Source organism: Rhinoraja longicauda, chromosome 7 (genome assembly GCF_053455715.1).
Source record: "Rhinoraja longicauda isolate Sanriku21f chromosome 7, sRhiLon1.1, whole genome shotgun sequence".
Lineage (NCBI taxonomy): Eukaryota > Metazoa > Chordata > Chondrichthyes > Rajiformes > Arhynchobatidae > Rhinoraja > Rhinoraja longicauda.
Window position 1 is genome coordinate 2,435,240 of NC_135959.1, and position 17,635 is coordinate 2,452,874.

General features: G+C 52.3%; 1 protein-coding gene across 1 annotated transcript in view; it reads left to right on the forward strand.

Annotated features, from left to right (window-relative positions):
* Positions 1 to 10,652: 10,652 nt before the first annotated feature.
* atg16l2 (ATG16 autophagy related 16-like 2 (S. cerevisiae)) overlaps positions 10,653 to 17,635 on the forward strand; it is a 53,763-nt gene continuing 46,780 nt past the window's right edge. The window contains exon 1 of the mRNA XM_078402916.1: positions 10,653 to 10,786. The gene's annotated coding sequence lies outside the window, so the exon portion shown is untranslated. The remainder of the gene's footprint in view (positions 10,787 to 17,635) is intronic.

The following is a 17,635-nucleotide window of genomic DNA, read 5'->3' on the forward strand; positions in this document are numbered from 1 at the left end:
CCCGGGTCTAATACGGGACAAGGGGCGGGTCCCGTACGGGACAAACCAATTTAGCCCAAAATACGGGATGTCCCGGCTAATACGGGACAGTTGCAACACTAGTCGAGACCTACTTCAGATTGAGAGGGAGACTAGAGATATGGAAGGGTAAGGTGTGAAAACAAGAGATCAAAGGGGACATAGTTCAAGGAAAATGTAGAATAGATGATCGTTAGTCAGGGGAAGGTGACAATGAGGCAGGCAAAGATGAAATGTAATCAGGAGGACAGTCAGACTGGTGGGAGAACTGGGAAAGGGGAGGGATGGAGAGAGAGGGTTAATTGAAGTTGGAGTTGATACCGCTGGGGTGTAAGTGCCCCAGTGAACTATGAGGTGGTGTTCCTCCCATTATTGTTGGTGTTGGAGCTGCTGCCTGACCCTCTGAGATACTCCAGCATTTTGTGTCCATCTTGTTATTTGTGACTGTTGGGTTTCCTCGTGCGTGTGTTTCTCCTGCTGGACTTGCAAGGATGTTCTCCTGGACGTGGTCCCCAGATGGACCCTGGACCTCCCCGACGAGCCGCAGGTACTGAGGCAGGGTGAGACCTGAGCTTGCTCGCTGAACAGTCCGCTGGGAGGTTGGGTTGGGGGCACCGACCGGCGCTCCTGGGAATGGGATTATGGAGATCGGGCAGGAGCAAGGGAAGGCAAGGGCTCGGAGGTGGACAAGTCTCTGGGGGAGAGCGAGAGAGAGAGAGAGAGAGAGAGAGAGAGAGAGAGAGAGAGAGAGAGAGAGAGAGAGAGAGAGAGAGAGAGAGAGAGAGAGAGAGAGAGAGAGAGAGAGAGAGAGAGAGAGAGAGAGAGAGAGAGAGAGAGAGAGAGAGAGAGGAGAGAGAGAGAGAGAGAGAGAGAGAGAGAGAGAGAGAGAGAGAGAGAGAGAGAGAGAGAGAGAGAGACAGAGCAGAGACAGACAGAGAGAGACAGAGAGACAGAGCAGTGACAGAGAGAGGACAGAGAGAGAGACAGAGAGAGAGTCAGACAAACACAGAGAGAGGGGGGAGAGACGGAGAGAAAGAGAGAGAGAGACACAGAGAGAGAGACAGAGAGAGAGACAGAGAGAGAGAGTAAGGGAGAGAGAGACAGACACAAATAGAGAGAGATAGAGAAGTGAGAGAGGGGGGAGACAGAGAGGGGGGGAGAGAGAAAGAGAGAGACAGAGAGAGAGAGAGAGAGAGAGAGAGAGAGAGAGAGAGAGAGAGAGAGAGAGAGAGAGAGAGAGAGAGAGAGAGAGAGAGAGAGAGAGAGAAAGGGAGAGAGAGACAAACAGAGAGAGAGACACAGAGAGAGAGGGGGGAGAGACAGAGAGAGAGAAGGGGGAGAGACAGAGAGAAAGAGAGGGAGGACACACTCTGGGGAGGTATGTGTTCAACATTTAGATTGTTATCTCTGGAGTGCCGGAGGTCGTGGGGAAAGCTGATAGGAGTTTATAAGACTAGGAGAGGCGTAGATAGGGTAGACAGGCAGAACCTTTTTTTCTCCAGAGTGGGAGTGTGAAAGACTAGAGGTGAGAGGGGCAAAGTTTTAAAGGAGAAGTGCGTGGCAGGTTTATTTAACACAGAGGGGTGGTGTGGGAGGAAGATGAGGTTGTGAGGTTAGGAAGGAGGTGAGGAGGAATTTCTTCAGTCAGAGGGCGGTGAATCTGTGGAATTCTCTGGATATTTTTAAGGCCGAGACAGATGGATTGTTGATCAGTGCGGGTGTCAGGGGTTATGGGGAGAAGGCAGGAGAATGGGGTTAGGAGGGAGAGATAGATCAGCCGTGATTGAATGGCGGAGTAGTCTTGATGGGCCGAATGGCCCAATTATGTCCCTATCACTTATGATCTTATGACACTTGAATCAGGAGAGGAAGCAGAGTTTGGGATGAATGTGTTATCTCGGCCAGAATGGGCAGGCTGGGCTGAAGGGCCTGTTTCCTTGCTCTATGACTCAATGAGTAGACAGGAGCAAAAAAACCCCACTGGATAAGTGTAGGACAGAACTGCAGATGCTGGTTTATGCCAAAGATAGACACAGAGTGCTGGAGTAACTCAGCGGGTCAGGCAGCATCTCTGGAGAACATGGGTAGGTGACGTTTCGGGTCGAGACCCTTCTTCAGTCTTAGGGTTTTGAGATAGGTTGACCCTCCCCCTCTCCCCTCCCCTCCGCTCCACACCTCTCCCTGGCTACACCTAGTCACCAATGTCAAGAAGTCAAGGAGATTTGGGATTTAATTCTGGAACGAGGGAGTTAAAAACATTGAAACATATAGGTGCAGGAGGAGGCCATTCGTCCCTTCGAGCCAGCACCGCCATTCATTGTAATCATGGCTGATCGTCCACAATCAGTAACCCGTGCCTGCCTTCTCCCCATATCCCTTGATTCCACTAGCCCCTAGAGCTCTATCTAACTCTCTCTTAAATCCATCCAGTGAATTGGCCTCCACTGCCCTCTGTGGCAGAGAATTCCACAAATTCACAACTAATTCTCTGGGTGAAAAAGTTTCTTCTCACCTCAGTTTTAAATGGCCTCCCCTTTATTCTTAGACTGTGTGGCCCCTGGTTCTGGACTCCCCCAACATTGGGAACATTTTTCCTGCATCTAGCTTGTCCAGTCCTTTTATAATTTTATGCATCTCTTATCAGATCCCCTCTCATCCTTCTAAACTCCAGTGAACACAAGCCCAGTCTTTCCGATCTGGAGTTGACCTACCAAAGATCGTAGAAGAACGAGGGTGAATACTTCAAACGTATGGGACCCTCAGGGGCAAAACACCAAAGTGCGGGGGGAACTCATCAAGTCAGGCAGCATCTGTGGAGGAAAATGGACAGGCGAAGCTTTTGTGTTGGCACTCTTCTTTAGGTTACGTTTCGGGACGGGACCCATCTTGAGTCCTGACCCGAAACCCCGGCCTGTCCTTTCTCCCGGGCGGTCACGGTGGCGCAGCGGTAGAGTTGCCGCCTTACAGCGAATGCAGCGCCGGAGACTCAGGTTCGATCCTGACTACGGGCACCGTCTGTACGGAGTTTGTACGTTCTCCCCGTGACCTGCGTGGGTTTTCTCCGAGATCTTCGGTTTCCTCCCACACTCCAAAGACGTACAGGTTTGCAGGTTAATTGGCTGGGCAAATGTAAAAACTGTCCCTAGTGTGTGTAGGATAGTGTTAGTGTGCGGGGATCGCTGGGCGGCACGGACCCGGTGGGCCGAAGGGCCTGTTTCCGCGCTGTATCTCTAAATCTAAATCTAAAATCCCCTCCGCGGATGCTGCCTGACCCACTGAGTTTAGTTCTGTTTAGTTTCAGTTCAGTTCAGTTACACTTTAATCTATTTATCTCGTGTTCCCGAGGTACAGTGAAAAGCTCCTGTTGCTCTCCACCTATTATCCAGCCAGCGGAAAGACAATGCTTGATTAGAATCGAGCCGTCCACAGTGTTCAGATGCAGGTTAAAGGGAATAACGTTTAGTGTAAGTTAAAGGCCAGTCAAAGTACGATCAAAGATAGTTTTCCTACTTTATGTCGTGCACACGATTCCAGCATCTGCATTCTCTGGATAGGGTAGACTTTGGGATGGTTCCACCAGTGGGAACATGGTGAACAACAGGACATACACCGATCAGCCAAAACATTATGCCCGCCTGCCTAATATGCTGTTGGTCCTCCGTGTGCAGCCCCATACGCAGCAGGGTGCGATGCACTGTGTATTGTGACACATTCCTCCCGTCACCACCGTTAACATTTTCCGTGACTTGCAGAGATCAGAGGTTCTTAAACTGTCCCTTACATTGGAGGTTCTTGCGTTACCTCTAATGCTATCATTGGCTGTGTAATGCACACGCACACACACTCGCACACGCACGCATGCACACACGCACTCACGCACACACTCACACACACACACTCACACACTCTCTCACACACTCTCTCACCCACACACACTCACACACACAATCACACACACGCACTCAATCTCATACACTCACACAATCACACACACACACTCTCGCACACGCACACGCTCACACTCACCCTCACACTCACGCACACACTCTCACACTCACTCTCACACTCACGCACACACACTCACACGTATACTCTCTCACACTCACGCACAGACTCTCTCACACTCACACACACTCACTCTCATACACTCACACAATCACACACACACTCTCACACATGCACACGCTCACACTCACCCACACCCTCACACTCATGCACACACTCTCACACTCACTCTCACACTCACGCACACACACTCACGCACACACACTCACACGTACACTCTCACACTCATGCACAGACTCTCTCACACTCACACACACACTCTCGCACACACACACACACAATCTCTCACACCCACACTCTCTCACATGGACACACTCACACACACACACACACACACACTCTCACACTCACGCACACACAATCACACACACAAACACTCAATCTCATACACACACACTCACACACACACTCTCGCACACACACACACAATTTCTCACACCCACACTCTCTCACACACACACTCTCACGCACACACAATCACAAACACACCCTCACACAACCCAGAAAATGTTCACTGCAACACGCCACACACAGACACACGCATGAACATGCGGTAGCGTGATCTTGGGGGATCTTTCCGTTCAACATCCAACGTCGGGGGTTGGGGGGCGTGGGTTTAGCGTGCCGGCGTAGCGTGTGTGTACCCTCGAAGTTTACGGGATTAAGCCACTGGCGTCTGACAAATCTCCAGCTACTCCTTGTTAATAAGCAATTAAATTCCACTGAGGACAGAGGAAGAAAAGGTTTTAAATTTTATTTGGATCTGCACATTGCCAGCGTTTATTACCCACCCCAAAAGCCCCCTTAAGAAGGGGGGGGGGGGAGGTGAGGGGGGGTGAGCTGCCTCCTTGACCCCCCCCCCCCCAGTCCTTCTGGTGAAGGTGCCCACTTGGGAAGTTTAGTTTATTGTCACGTGTACTGAGGTACAGTGAAAAGCTTTTGTTGCGCGCTAACCAGTCGGCGGAAAGACAACACACGATTACAATCGAGCCGTCCACAGTGTACAGATACGGGAGAAGGGAATAACGTTCAGTGCAAGGTAAAGCCAGCAAAGTCCGATCAAGGATAGTCCGAGGGTCTCCAATGAAGTAGATAGTAGTTCAGCACTGCTCTCTGGTTGTGGGAGGATGGTTCAGTTGCCTGATAACAGCCGGGAAGAAACTGTCCCTGAATCTGGAGGTGTGCGTTTTCACACTTCTGTACCTCTTGCCCCGATGGGAGAGGGGAGAAGAGGGAGTGACCGGGGTGAGACTGGTCCGTGGGATCTATCCCAGGGTTCATTGAAACTTCCCGATTAGTGAGCGGCCTGGATAGAGTGGATGTGGAGAGGATGTTTCCACTAGTGGGAGAGTCTAGGACCAGAGGGCACAGCCTCGGAATTAAAAGGACGTACAGTACCTTTGGAAAGGAGATGAGGAGGAATTTCTTTAGTCAGAGGGTGGTGAATCTGTGGAATTCTTTGCCACAGACGGCTGTGGAGGCCAAGCCAGTGGATATTTGACAGATTCTTGATTAGTGCGGATGTCAGGGATTACGGGGAGAAGGCAGGAGAATGGGGTTAGGAGGGAGAGAGAGATCAGCCATCATTGAATGGTGGGACCTGCTCTGGCACCTGGAGTACTGTGTGCAGTTTTGGTCTCCAAATTTGAGGAAGGATATTCTTGCTATTGAGGGCGTGCAGTGTAGGTTTACTAGGTTAATTCCCGGAATGGCGGGACTGTCATTTCTTGAAAGACTGGAGCGACTAGGCTTGGAATTTAGAAGGATGAGAGGAGATCTTATCGAAACGTATAAGATTATTAAGGGGTTGGACACGTTAGAGGCAGGAAACATGTTCCCAATGTTGGGGGAGTCCAGAACAAGGGGCCACAGTTTAAGAATAAGGGGTAGGCCAATTCTCTGAATGCATTCAAGAGAGAGCTAGATAGAGCTTTTAAGGATAGCGGAGTCAGGGGGTATGGGGAGAAGGCAGGAACGGGGTACTGATTGAGAGTGATCAGCCATGATCACATTGAATGGCGGTGCTGGCTCGAAGGGCCGAATGGACTACTCCTGCACCTGTTGTCTGTTGATGGGCCGAATGGCCTAATTCTGCTCCTATCACTTATTTAGGCAGCGCTGGTGAAGAAATGGTGGTGGGGAACTTGTGGGTGGCGGTGTTCCGCTGCCGTTCTCGGTGGGGGGAGGGGGGGGAGGCGTGCTTGGGACCAGGGGTCCGATCCCGACTACGGGCGCTATCTGTGCGGAGTTTGCACGTTCTCCCCGTGGCCCGTGTGGGTTTTCTCCGGGTGTTCCGGCTGCGTTTTAACCCAGACTTGACGTTTGATCGGTACATTTTGCGAGCGGGGGTTGGGAGGGCAGGATGGGCCAGCCCGTGATTGAATGGCGGAGTGGACTTGATGGGCCGAATGGCCCAATTCGCCTCCTATCACCTGTGAACTTTTGAAGCCACTTTTGCTCGTCGCCTGGCTCACAGTCTGTAACTGTCAGGGATTGCTAAAAGGCTGCTGGAGTCTTCCCGGGAAAAGGTTTGTTAGGAAAGAAAACCATTTGCCATGGGGGACGTCAGATCTACGCGACACTCCACCTGGCTCAGCACAGTCCAGGCAGCCTGATTGTTGTAAATATTAAAAACTAATATCTTTCTCAATAAATTCTGTTCCTGTGGTCTGTAGTATCTTGTTCTTGCTTCTCTTAATCAGAGCATCGCACCAAGAAGTCAGGGAGTAACACAGCGGGACTTGTATACTCTGGAATTTAGAAGGATGAGAGGGGGACCTTACTGAAACGCATCAGAGCATTAAGGGATTGGACACAGCTAGAGGCAGCAAACATGTTCCCAATGTTGGGGGAGTCCAGAACCAGGGGCCACACAGTTTAAGAATAAGGGGTAGGCCATTTAGAACGGAGATGAGGAAAAACTTTTTCAGTCAGAGAGTTGTGAATCTGTGGAATTCTCTGCCTCAGAATGAAGTGGAGGCCAATTCTCTGGATGCATTCAAGAGAGAGCTAGATAGAGCTCTTAAGGATAGCGGAGTCAGGGGGTATGGGGAGAAGGCAGGAACGGGGTACTGATTGAGAATGATCAGCCATGATCACATTGAATGGCGGTGCTGGCTCGAAGGGCCGAATGGCCTCCTCCTGCACCGATTAGATAGATAGATAGATAGATAGATAGATAGATAGTTACTCCAGCATTTTGTGAATAAATCGATTTGTACCAGCATCTGCAGTTATTTTCTTATAGATAGATAGATAGATAGATAGATAGATAGATAGAATGAACGGAGATGAGGAAAACCCTTTTCACTCACAAGAGTTGTGAATCTGTGGAATTCTCTGCCTCAGAAGGCAGTGGAGGCCAATTCCCTGAATGCATTCAAGAGAGAGTTAGATAGAGCTCTTAAGGATAGCGGAGTCAGGGGGTATGGGGAGAAGGCAGGAACGGGGTACTGATTGCATATGATCGGCCATGATCACGGTGAATGGCGGTGCTGGTTCGAAGGCCTACTCCTGCACCTATTGTCTATTGAAACGGGCCCTTCGGCCCAACTTGCCCATGCTGACCAACCTTTCCCTATGTGTGTGTGTCGGTTAGTGTGCGGGGATTGCTGGTTTGCGCGGACTGGCTGGAATGAAGTGCCTGTTTCCACGCTGTATCTTTAAAGTCTAAAGTCCCCAGTGTAGGTGGTCAACATAGAGGGTTTTAGAGTCACAGAGTGATACAGCGTGGAAACAGGCCCTTCGGCCCAACTTGCCCACACCGTCCAACATATCCCATCCACACCAGCCCCACCTGCCCGCGCTTGGCCCATATCCCTCCAAACCTGCCTTATCCATGTACCTGTCTAAATGTCTCGTGAATATTATGATAGTCCCAGCCTCAACTACCTCCTCCAGTAGCTCGTTCCATAAACCCACCACCCATGTGTAAAAAATGTTACCCCTCAGATTCCTATTAAAGTTTTCAAGAGAGATTTAGATCTAGAGTTAGAGTTAGCTTTAGGTCTTAGGGCTAACGGAGTCAGGGGGTATGGGGAGAAGGCAGGAACGGGGTACTGATTGTGATTGATCAGCTGGCTCGAACGGCCGAATGGCCTCCTCCTGCACCTATGTTTCTATGTTTCCCCCCTCACCATAACCCCACATCTCAATTACAGATGAAGGGGTCTTTTATTAAAACTTTTTTTACACAATTGCAACATACGAGGAATTTCATTTGCCGTACAAGTCAAGTCAAGTCAAGTTTATTTGTCACGTACACATACAGGATGTGCAGTGATATGTAAGTGGCAACCCCTGCGGATTGTGCTAAACTACAAAACACAATAGAAAAAATAATAATTTTTAACTCAAAAAATAAATTAATACAGTAAATTAAATGAGTCCCTGGTGATATGAGAGTTAACAGTCCTGATGGCCTGTGGGAAGAAACTCCGTCTCATCCTCTCTGTTTTCACAGCGTGACAGCGGAGGCATTTGCCTGACCGTAGCAGCTGGAACAGTCCGTTGCTGGGTTGGTAGGGGTCCCCCATAATGTTGCTGGCTCTGGATCTGCACCTCCTGATGTATAGGTCCTGCAGGGGGGGTGAGTGTAGTTCCCAGTCACAACAACAATAACAATAGTTACAGTCACGACAATAAAAAGCAACAGGACCCACACAATACATTTGGACATGAACATCCCCCACAGTGACTCCTCCACATTCCTCACTGTGATGAAAGGCGAAGAAAAGTTCAATCTCTCCCCTTCTTTGTCCTCCAGCGGTCGGGGGCCTCGAACCTTCCGTTGACGGGACAATCTTGACCCCCTTAGCCGGTGGTCGGGCCTTCCTCGTCGGGGCGATCAAGCTCCTGCATCGTGGGGGGATCTCAACCCCGGGCGATCTACCCCGGGTCGGGGCTTGTCGAACCTCGTGCGGCTTTTGGAGCTTCCCGACGTCGGCCTCAACCCGAGACTGCGAGCTCCTCGATGGTGAAATCGGCAGGCCTCGGTCCTCCTAATTGATTTTACTGTTTGTGTGCCTTGTTGTCAGCCAACAAGGAACCATTCCACACTTCCCCGATCACCGTCCCCTTTGATCTGTGTAGGAAGGAACTGCAGATGCTGGTTCAAATAAAGATAAACACAAAGTGCTGGAGTAACTCAGCGGGTCAGGCAGCATCTCAGGAGAGAAGGAATGGGTGACGTTTTGGGTCGTGACGTCTGAAGAAGGGTCTCGACCCGAAACGTCACGCATTCCTTAGCTCCAGAGATGCTGCCTGACCCGCTGAGTTACTCCAGCACTTTGTGATGCCGCCATTCAATGTGATCATGGCTGATCATCTACAATAAAGGGGAGGCCATTTAAAACTGAGGTGAGAAAAAAATGTTTTCACCCAGTGAGTTGTGAATCTGTGGGATTCTCTGCCACAGAGGGCAGTGGAGGCCAATTCACTGGATGGATTTAAGAGAGAGTTAGATAGAGCTCTAGGGGCTAGTGAAATCAAGGGATATGGGGAGAAGGCAGGCACGGGTTACTGATTGTGGATGATCAGCCACGATCACAATGAATGGCGGTGCTGGCTCGAAGGGCTGAATGGCCTCCTCCTCCTGCACCGATTGTCTATGTTTCCTTGTTTCTATGTTTCATTTCCTGGTGCTTATTTAAGGATATGAACAGTGTAAGAAAATAACTGCAGATGCTGGTACAAATCGAAGGTATTTATTCACAAAATGCTGGAGTAACTCAGCGGGACAGGCAGCATCTCAGGAAGGATCTCGACCCGAAACGTCACCCATTCCTTCTCTCCTGAGATGCTGCCTGACCCGCTGAGTTACTCCAGCATTTTGTGTCTACCTTCGATTTAAACCAGCATCTGCAGTTCTTTCCTACATTTACTCCAGCATTTTGTGAATAAATACCTAAGGATATGAAACAGACAATAGACAATAGATGCAGGAGTAGGCCATTCGGCCCTTCGACCTCTCCCTCTCCCTCTCCCTCTCCCTCTCCTCCTTCACCTTCTCCCACTTTCCCTCTTCCTCCTCTTTCCCTCTCCCTCTCCCTCTCCCTCTCCCCCTCCCCCTCTCCCCCCACCGACCCCAAACGTATCCAGAACATTTTGCAGTCTGTGTTAATCGAGGGACACGGGGTAAATCCACCGTCTCTGGAGGTTTAAGGGGTGTTTTTGGGGGCGTCTTTTGTGAAGGAAGGGGAGGGGGGTTTCCCCGCCTCCAGGACGCGGGGATTCCCTCCCCTCGCGCGGTGACGTCAGGCGCAATGTAACAAACCGAGGGGCGAGTGTTGCAACTTGTCAGCTGCGATTATGGCCGAGGAGTTGGGATTCCCCTCTCCCTCTCATTCCCCCTCTCCCTCTCTCTCCCCCTCTCCCTCTCATTCCCCCTCTCCCTCTCCCTCTCCTTCCCCCTCTCCCTCTCCTTCCCCCTCTCCCTCTCCTTCCCCCTCTCCCTGCCCTCCCTCTCCTTTTCCCTGCCCTCCCTCTCCCTCTCCCTTTCCCTGCCCTCCCTCTCCCTCTCCCTCTCCCTTTCCCTGCCCTCCCTCTCCCTCTCCCTCTCCTTCTCCCTCTCCCTCTCCCCTCCACTATCCCCTCCCCAATCCCTGCCCCGACGCCGATGCCCGCTGGCGGGCACACATCTGCCGGCAGCTCCGCCGCCGAGACCACGAGCAGAAGCAACGCTTCAAGACCATCATCAACGCCTGTGAGGCTGTGCTCTTTGTTGGAGTGGAGGGGGGGAGGAGGGGATGGAGGGGGGAGGAGGGGATGGAGGTGGGATGAGTGGGGAGGAAGAGGAGGGAGGGATGGGGAAAGGGGGGGAGGAAAAACAATGTTTAAGGTGGGGTGGGGGGAGGAAGGAATAATGTTTGGAAGGAACAACTTTTGTGGTCTTTGTGGGAGGGAGGGAGGGGGGGGAAGAATCATAGACTAATACTGTTGTGGTCTTTGTGGGAGGGAGAGGGAGGGGGGAGAGTCATAGACTCATAGAGAGATACAGTGTGGATACAGGCCAACTCGCCCACACCGGCCAACAATGTCCCAGCTACCCCAGTCCCACCTGCCTGCGCTTGGTCCATATCCCTCCAAACCTGTCCTATCCATGTACCTGTCCAACTGTTTCTTAAACGCTGGGATAGTCCCAGCCTCAACTACCTCCTCTGGCAGCTCGTTCCATACACCCACCACCCTCTGTGTGAAAAAGTTACCCCTCGGATTCTTTTTAAATCGTTCACAACCATCTCTGGAGAGAAGAAATGGGTGACGTTTCTTCAGAATATTTGGATCCGAAAGGCCTCCTATTCCTTCTCTCCAGAGATGCTGCCTGACCCGCTGAGTTCCTCCAGCATCTCGTGTCTATCTTTGGTTTAAACCAGCACCTGCAGTTCCTTCCGATACCTCGTGCTGTACTGTGTTCTACTTTCTAAGTCCTGACTGTCTCCTTTAAACGTTGTCCCTCTCACTGTGAAGCTCCGCCCTCTAACCCATGGCATTTCTACCCAGGGGAAATGTGTTCTCCCCGTCACATCTACCATATGGAATGCGAAGATGTTGTCAAGCTGGAAAGGGCGCAGAGAGGTTTCACGAGGATGTTGCCAGGATTCGAGGGTGTGAGCTACAGGGAGAGGTTGAGCAGGCTGGGACTCTATTCCATGGAGCGAAGGAGGATGAGGGGAGATCTTATAGAGGTGTACAGAATCATGAGAGGAATAGATCGGGTAGACGCACAGATTCTCTTGCCCAGAGTTGGGGAATCGAGGACCAGAGGACATAGGTTAAAGGTGAAGGGGAAAAAATTTAATAGGAATCCGAGGGGTAACTTTTTCCACACAGAGGGTGGTGGGTGTATGGAACAAGCTGCCAGAGGAGGTAGTTGGGGCTGGGACTATCCCATCGTTTAAGAAACAGTTGGACAGGTACATGGATAGGACGGGTTTGGAGGGTTATGGGCCAAGCGCAGGCAGGTGGGACTAGGGTAGAGTGTTGCCAACGGTCCCGTATTAGCCGGGACATCCCGTATTTTGGGCTAAATTAGTTTGTCCCGTACGGGACCGCCCTTGTCCCATATTAAGCCCGGGGGGCGGTGTAGGCCCGGACACTGTAGGCCCGGACACTGTAGGCCCGGACACTGTAGGCCCGGACACTGTAGGCCCGGACACTGTAGGCCCGGACACTGTAGGCCCAGACAGTGTAGGCCCGGACAGTGTAGGCCCGAACGCTGTAGGCCTGGACAGTGTAGGCCCTGAGGCCCGGGCGCCGCCTAACGGAGGTCGCGTAGCAACCATCCTCCCGGCCCGGGCGGCCGCCATTGGTGGAGCGGGAGCACGTGGCCGCTGGCTGGGTGAGGTCACGCGGGGCGGTGACGTCACCTTGTCCCTTATTTGGGAGTGAGATAGTTGGCAACCCCTACTAGTGTAGCTGGGACATGTTGGCCGGTGTGGGCAGGTTGGGCTGAAGGGCCTGTTTCCACGCTGTAAGACACCATGCCTGTACATGTGATCTAACCTGTGTCTGGCCCACATTCCAGCGATGGACTGATAAGCATCGGTTTTAGATGGTTTGGCATAGTTGCTTGGGGAAAACAAAAAGACAAGACTGCAAGTCAGAACCGCTTCACACCATCTCATTCCAACCCCGTCCACCAGCCCAGCAGTTCAGCATTTGTGAGTCTTTGTCAAACTTCATAAGGTGGGGCAACGGCCTCACAGCGCCGGAGACCCGGGTTCCATCCTGAGCGCGTGTCCCTTGTTCAACGTCCGAAAATGCAACACCTCATGCTTCTCTGTGTTAAGTTCCATCAACCATTCCTCCGCCCACCTGGCCAATCGATCCAGATCCTGCTGCAATCGTTCACAACCAACTTCACTATCTGCAAAACTACCCACTTTTGTGTAAGAAAATAACTGCAGATGCTGGTATAAATCAAAGGTATTTATGCACAAAATGCTGGAGTAACTCAGCAGGTCAGGCAGCATCTCAGGAGAGAAAGAATGGGTGACGTTTCAGGTCGAGACCCTTCTTCAGTCTGAAGAAGGGTCTCGACCCGAAACGTCACCCATTCCTTCTCTCCTGAGATGCTGCCTGACCTGCTGAGTTACTCCAGCATTTTGTGAATAAATACCCACGTTTGTATCATCAGCAAACTTGCTAATCTTGCCCTGTGTGTTCTCATCCAAATCATTGGTGTAGATGACAGACAGTAACGGGCCCAGCACTCAACCCTGAGGTACCCCACTAGTCACAGGCCTCCAGTCTGAGAAGCAACCTTCCACCATCACCCTCTACTTCATAAGGTGGGGCGGCACGGTGGCGCAGCGGTAGAGTTGCTGCCTCACAGCGCAGGGGACCAAGGTTCGATCCCGCCTACGGGCACTGTCTGGACGGAGTTCGTACGTTCTCCCCGTGACCTGCGTGGGTTTTCTCCGGGCGCTCCGGTTTCCACCCACACTCCAGAGACATAGAAACATAGAAAATAGGTGCAGGAGGAGGCCATTCGGCCCTTCGAGCCAGCACCGCCATTCATTGTGATCATGGCTGATCATCCACAATCAGTAACCCGTGTCTGCCTTCTCCCCATATCCCTTGATTCCACTAGCCCCTAGAGCTGTAACTAACATAGACATACAGGTTTGCAGGTTAATTGGCTTCGGTGAAAATTTCAGATTGTTCCTAGTGTGTGTCGGATAGTGCTGTTGTGTGGGGATCGCTGGTCGGCGCGGACTCGAAGGGCTGAAGGGCCTGTTTCCGTGCTGTATCTCTAAACTAAACCATAGGAGCAGAATTAGTACATTCGGCCCATCAAGTCTACTCCGCCATTCAATCGTGGCTGATCTATCTCTCCCTCCCAACCCCATTCTCCTGCCTTCTCCCCATAACCCCTGACACCCGCACTGATCAAGAATCTATCTATCTCTGCCTTAAAAATATCCACTGACTTGTGGCCTCCACAGCCGTCTGTGGCAAAGAATTCCATAGATTCACCACCCTCTGACTAAAGAAATTTCTCCCCATCTTCCTAAAGGAATGTCCTTTAATTCTGAGGCTGTGCCCTCTGGTCCTAGACTCTCCCACTAGTGGAAACACCCTCTCCACATCCACTCTATCCAGGCCTTGCACTGTTCGGTAAGTTTCAATGAGGTCCCCCCTCATCCTTCTAAACTCCAGCGAGTACAGGCCCAGTGCCCACAAACGCTCATCGTAGGTTAACCCAATCAGCTTGTACTGATTGAGAATGATCAGCCACGATCACATTGAATGGCGGTGCTGGCCCGAAGGGCCGAATGGCCTCCTCCTGCACCTATTGTCTATTGTCTACCTAGACAATCTCCAAAAATCAGCAGAGCCGAACAAAGAAGAAGTTGATACCTCTTTGTAAAATGTTTGATGCAAGGAATCGAACATAGAACATACAACAGTACAGCACGAGAACAGGCCCTTCGGCCCACAATGTCTGTGCCGAACATGATGCCACGACCAATTCATATCTGCCTGCACGTATCCCTCCATGCCCTGCATGTATAGTTTAGAGATACAGCGCGGAAACAATAGGCAATAGGTGCAGGAGGAGGCCATTCGGCCCATCGAGCCAGCACCGCCATTCAATGTGATCATGGCTGATCATTCTCAATCAGTACCCCGTTCCTGCCTTCTCCCCATACCCCCTGACTCCGCTATCCTTAAGAGCTCTATCTAGCTCTCTCTTGAATGCATTCAGAGAATTGGCCTCCACTGACACAAACTCCATGCAGACAGCACCCGTAGTCAGGATCGGACGTGGGTGTGTGGCGCTGGCTGTGAGGATTTGATTATTTTCGAAGGATTTGTTTGGCGAGGATAAACGAAAGCAGTCAGAATTTTCTTTTTGGACTTCTGTCGGAAAGCAGAGACTCTCTTTGTTGAAAGAGTCCTCTAATTGGGGAGGATTTGTTCGTGTTTCTGAAAATCGTAGGAGCGGCAGTGGCTGGCGGAAGGCCAAGTTGCACTTGAACTGGTGGGAGCTGAGTCTGGAGCGGTGTTTGTGGTCTGTAGCATCGGAAAGCTCCCTCCCACACCGACTTTGCCCGGTCCAGGTGTGCCGGGTAAGTACGGCAACAGTGCATTGGATTTTCGTTGAAGCCGGGAGGGCGACCGAGACCTGGGGAAGAAGCCTCCGGAAGCTCCATTTTCTACGACGGGAGGATTGGCACGGACTTTTCCCTATCTTATCAGGAGGAGACTGCTTCTGTTGCTTTGCCAGGAAAGCCTTCACGACTTTAAACTGCTGCAAATGCGTGGAGGTGCAGCAATAACAGAAAGACTGCTTTGACTGATAAAATACTGAGACGTTTTGTTTTGCTCCACGCCCTAAAGATGGCGGCCCCCAAGAATTATGCAGCTGCCGTACAGTCGGCAGTCTCCGTGACTAAGGGCCATGAGTCGTTGGGGCGTATACATGGGGTGAAAGTGACCTTGCAGGGCAACATTACCTTCAAGGCTGTGCTAACCGCGCTGGGGGAGACTGTTGGCAAGAAGGCCATAATGGCAGGCGCTGTGGTCAGTGGGAAGGCTGTTGTCATCCTAAAGACTGAGCAGTCGGTGGCTACCGCATTGGAAAGGGGGATCACGGTGGCTGGGATTTACATGGCGGTGGACCCATGGGGACGGCCCGTGCTGCCGGTCATGCTGTCCAACGTTCCCCCTTATGTTCCGGACGCGCTCCTGCTCCCACATGTAACTAAGCTGGGGGAGGTGCGGTCTGGGCCCACCAAACTGTTGCATAGGTTGGATGATCCCGAAATGCAGCATGTATTAACGTTCAATCGCCGCGTGTACATACAGCTGGCACAGGGGATTGATATGGAGGGGAGTTTTGAGGTTGAATGGGAAGGATTCTGCTATCGTGTGTTTTGGAACACGGGCCAAGCACGCTGCCATGCATGCAAAGAGGTGGGGCATTTCCGCAGGAATTGTCCCAAGCACCGGGCTGCCAGCTCTACCAAGGTGGCCCAGGAAGGCAGTGCTGGCCCATCTGGGGCTGCTGGTTCTACCACGGTGGCCCGTGATGACTTTGTTCCCTTGCCCCCAACCTCCATTCCCCCACCACCCCCATGTCCCGTACCTGTGGCGGAGGATGCCGGTGCAGTGTGGGGGGTGGATGAGGGGCACTGGGAGAGACAGAAGAGTAAGAAAGTTAAAAACAAGAAGAAGAACGTTCAAGCGGGACGCCAGGCAGAAGGTCACTTTAATGAGGGTCCCCCGGCAGTAGATATTATCGAGCTCGCCTCTGAGCCTGAGGGTCTGAGGGCTGGAGAGGATGAGCAGGTAGATGGTGGGGTGGAGGAACAGGCTTCAGCAATGGAGCTGACTGTACCACCGCACGCTAGTGGTTATAAGAGGAGGAGGCACGGGTCCTCTGACACGGAGAACGGCCCTGAAGGTCAGGGGCGACCTGAAGGGAGGTGTTTCTCCCCTGTTGAGGCAGAGTACCCAGTACATGCTTCCTCTGGGCAGGAGGATGCCTCTGTAGTGCAGGGACCACCTGAGAGTGGTGACGCACTACCCCAGGGGGCTGTTCCCCCAGGGATTGCGTCCGCTGGCTTAGAGGGTGACCAGGGGAAGATTGATGGGGGGGACTTGAGTGTGGGGGTGGGTCCCCAACCCATGCTCCCCATTGAGGCTACGAGTCCTATTGAGGGGTGTGCTGCCCCATCGGCTGAGGGAGCAGGGGAGACTCCGGGAACATCGCCCCCTGAGGGCCAGAGCGAGGTGGTTCCCCTGGTGGTGGGGGACGGGGACTCTCTGGGTGACGGTGCTGGGCCGGGTGCCCTGGGTGCGAAGGAGGACATGGTCGTTTCGGATCGTGTCCTTCGGTCGGACTCCAGACGTACCCTCTCACTGCCCGCCCCGGAGACTTCCTCCAACATCACTGCCCCCAATCCGGTTACAGAGGGCGGTGGGGGTGTGCAGGAGCCTGGCCATTTACCAGGCAGCTTGCCACAGTTAGAGGTACCGGTACCTGCCCCCGTCACTGATCCTGGGGGTGGGATGGTGACGGAGGAGGGACCGGGTGATGTGGCCGACCCGCCCACCTCACAGGGAGGGGTGAGCGAGGCGCCTGGGAGTCAGAACTATCCAGACTCGGGCTCAGACATTGAGTGGGAGGAGGAGGGGGACGTGGAGTCCAGCGACAGTGAGTTGATGGACTGTCCCACCCGCAGCCCCGTGTGTCGGCTTGTTGATATCTGGGAACTCCGGAAGTTTCTGAAGGACAGCAGAGGGAAGAGGAATAAGGCAGATCTGGCTGTCGACCACTGGTCAGACCTGACGGTACCCTTGCAGTCCATTTATGCCATCCTTCAGGAGGAGGGGAACGTGGCAGGTGTATTGAAAAATGAGCGGCGCCAGCTCCAAGAGCTTTTTAAGTCCCTAAAGAAAGGGCAGAGGGCTCGGGGAGGCTCCATTCCGTCACGGGGGGCTGGTAAAAGTTCTTGTGCGCTTTCAAAATGAAGCTCACTATAGCCAGCCTGAATATTAATGGGGGCAGGGGGTCTCTCCGTAGGTTTCACCATCTCTCGGT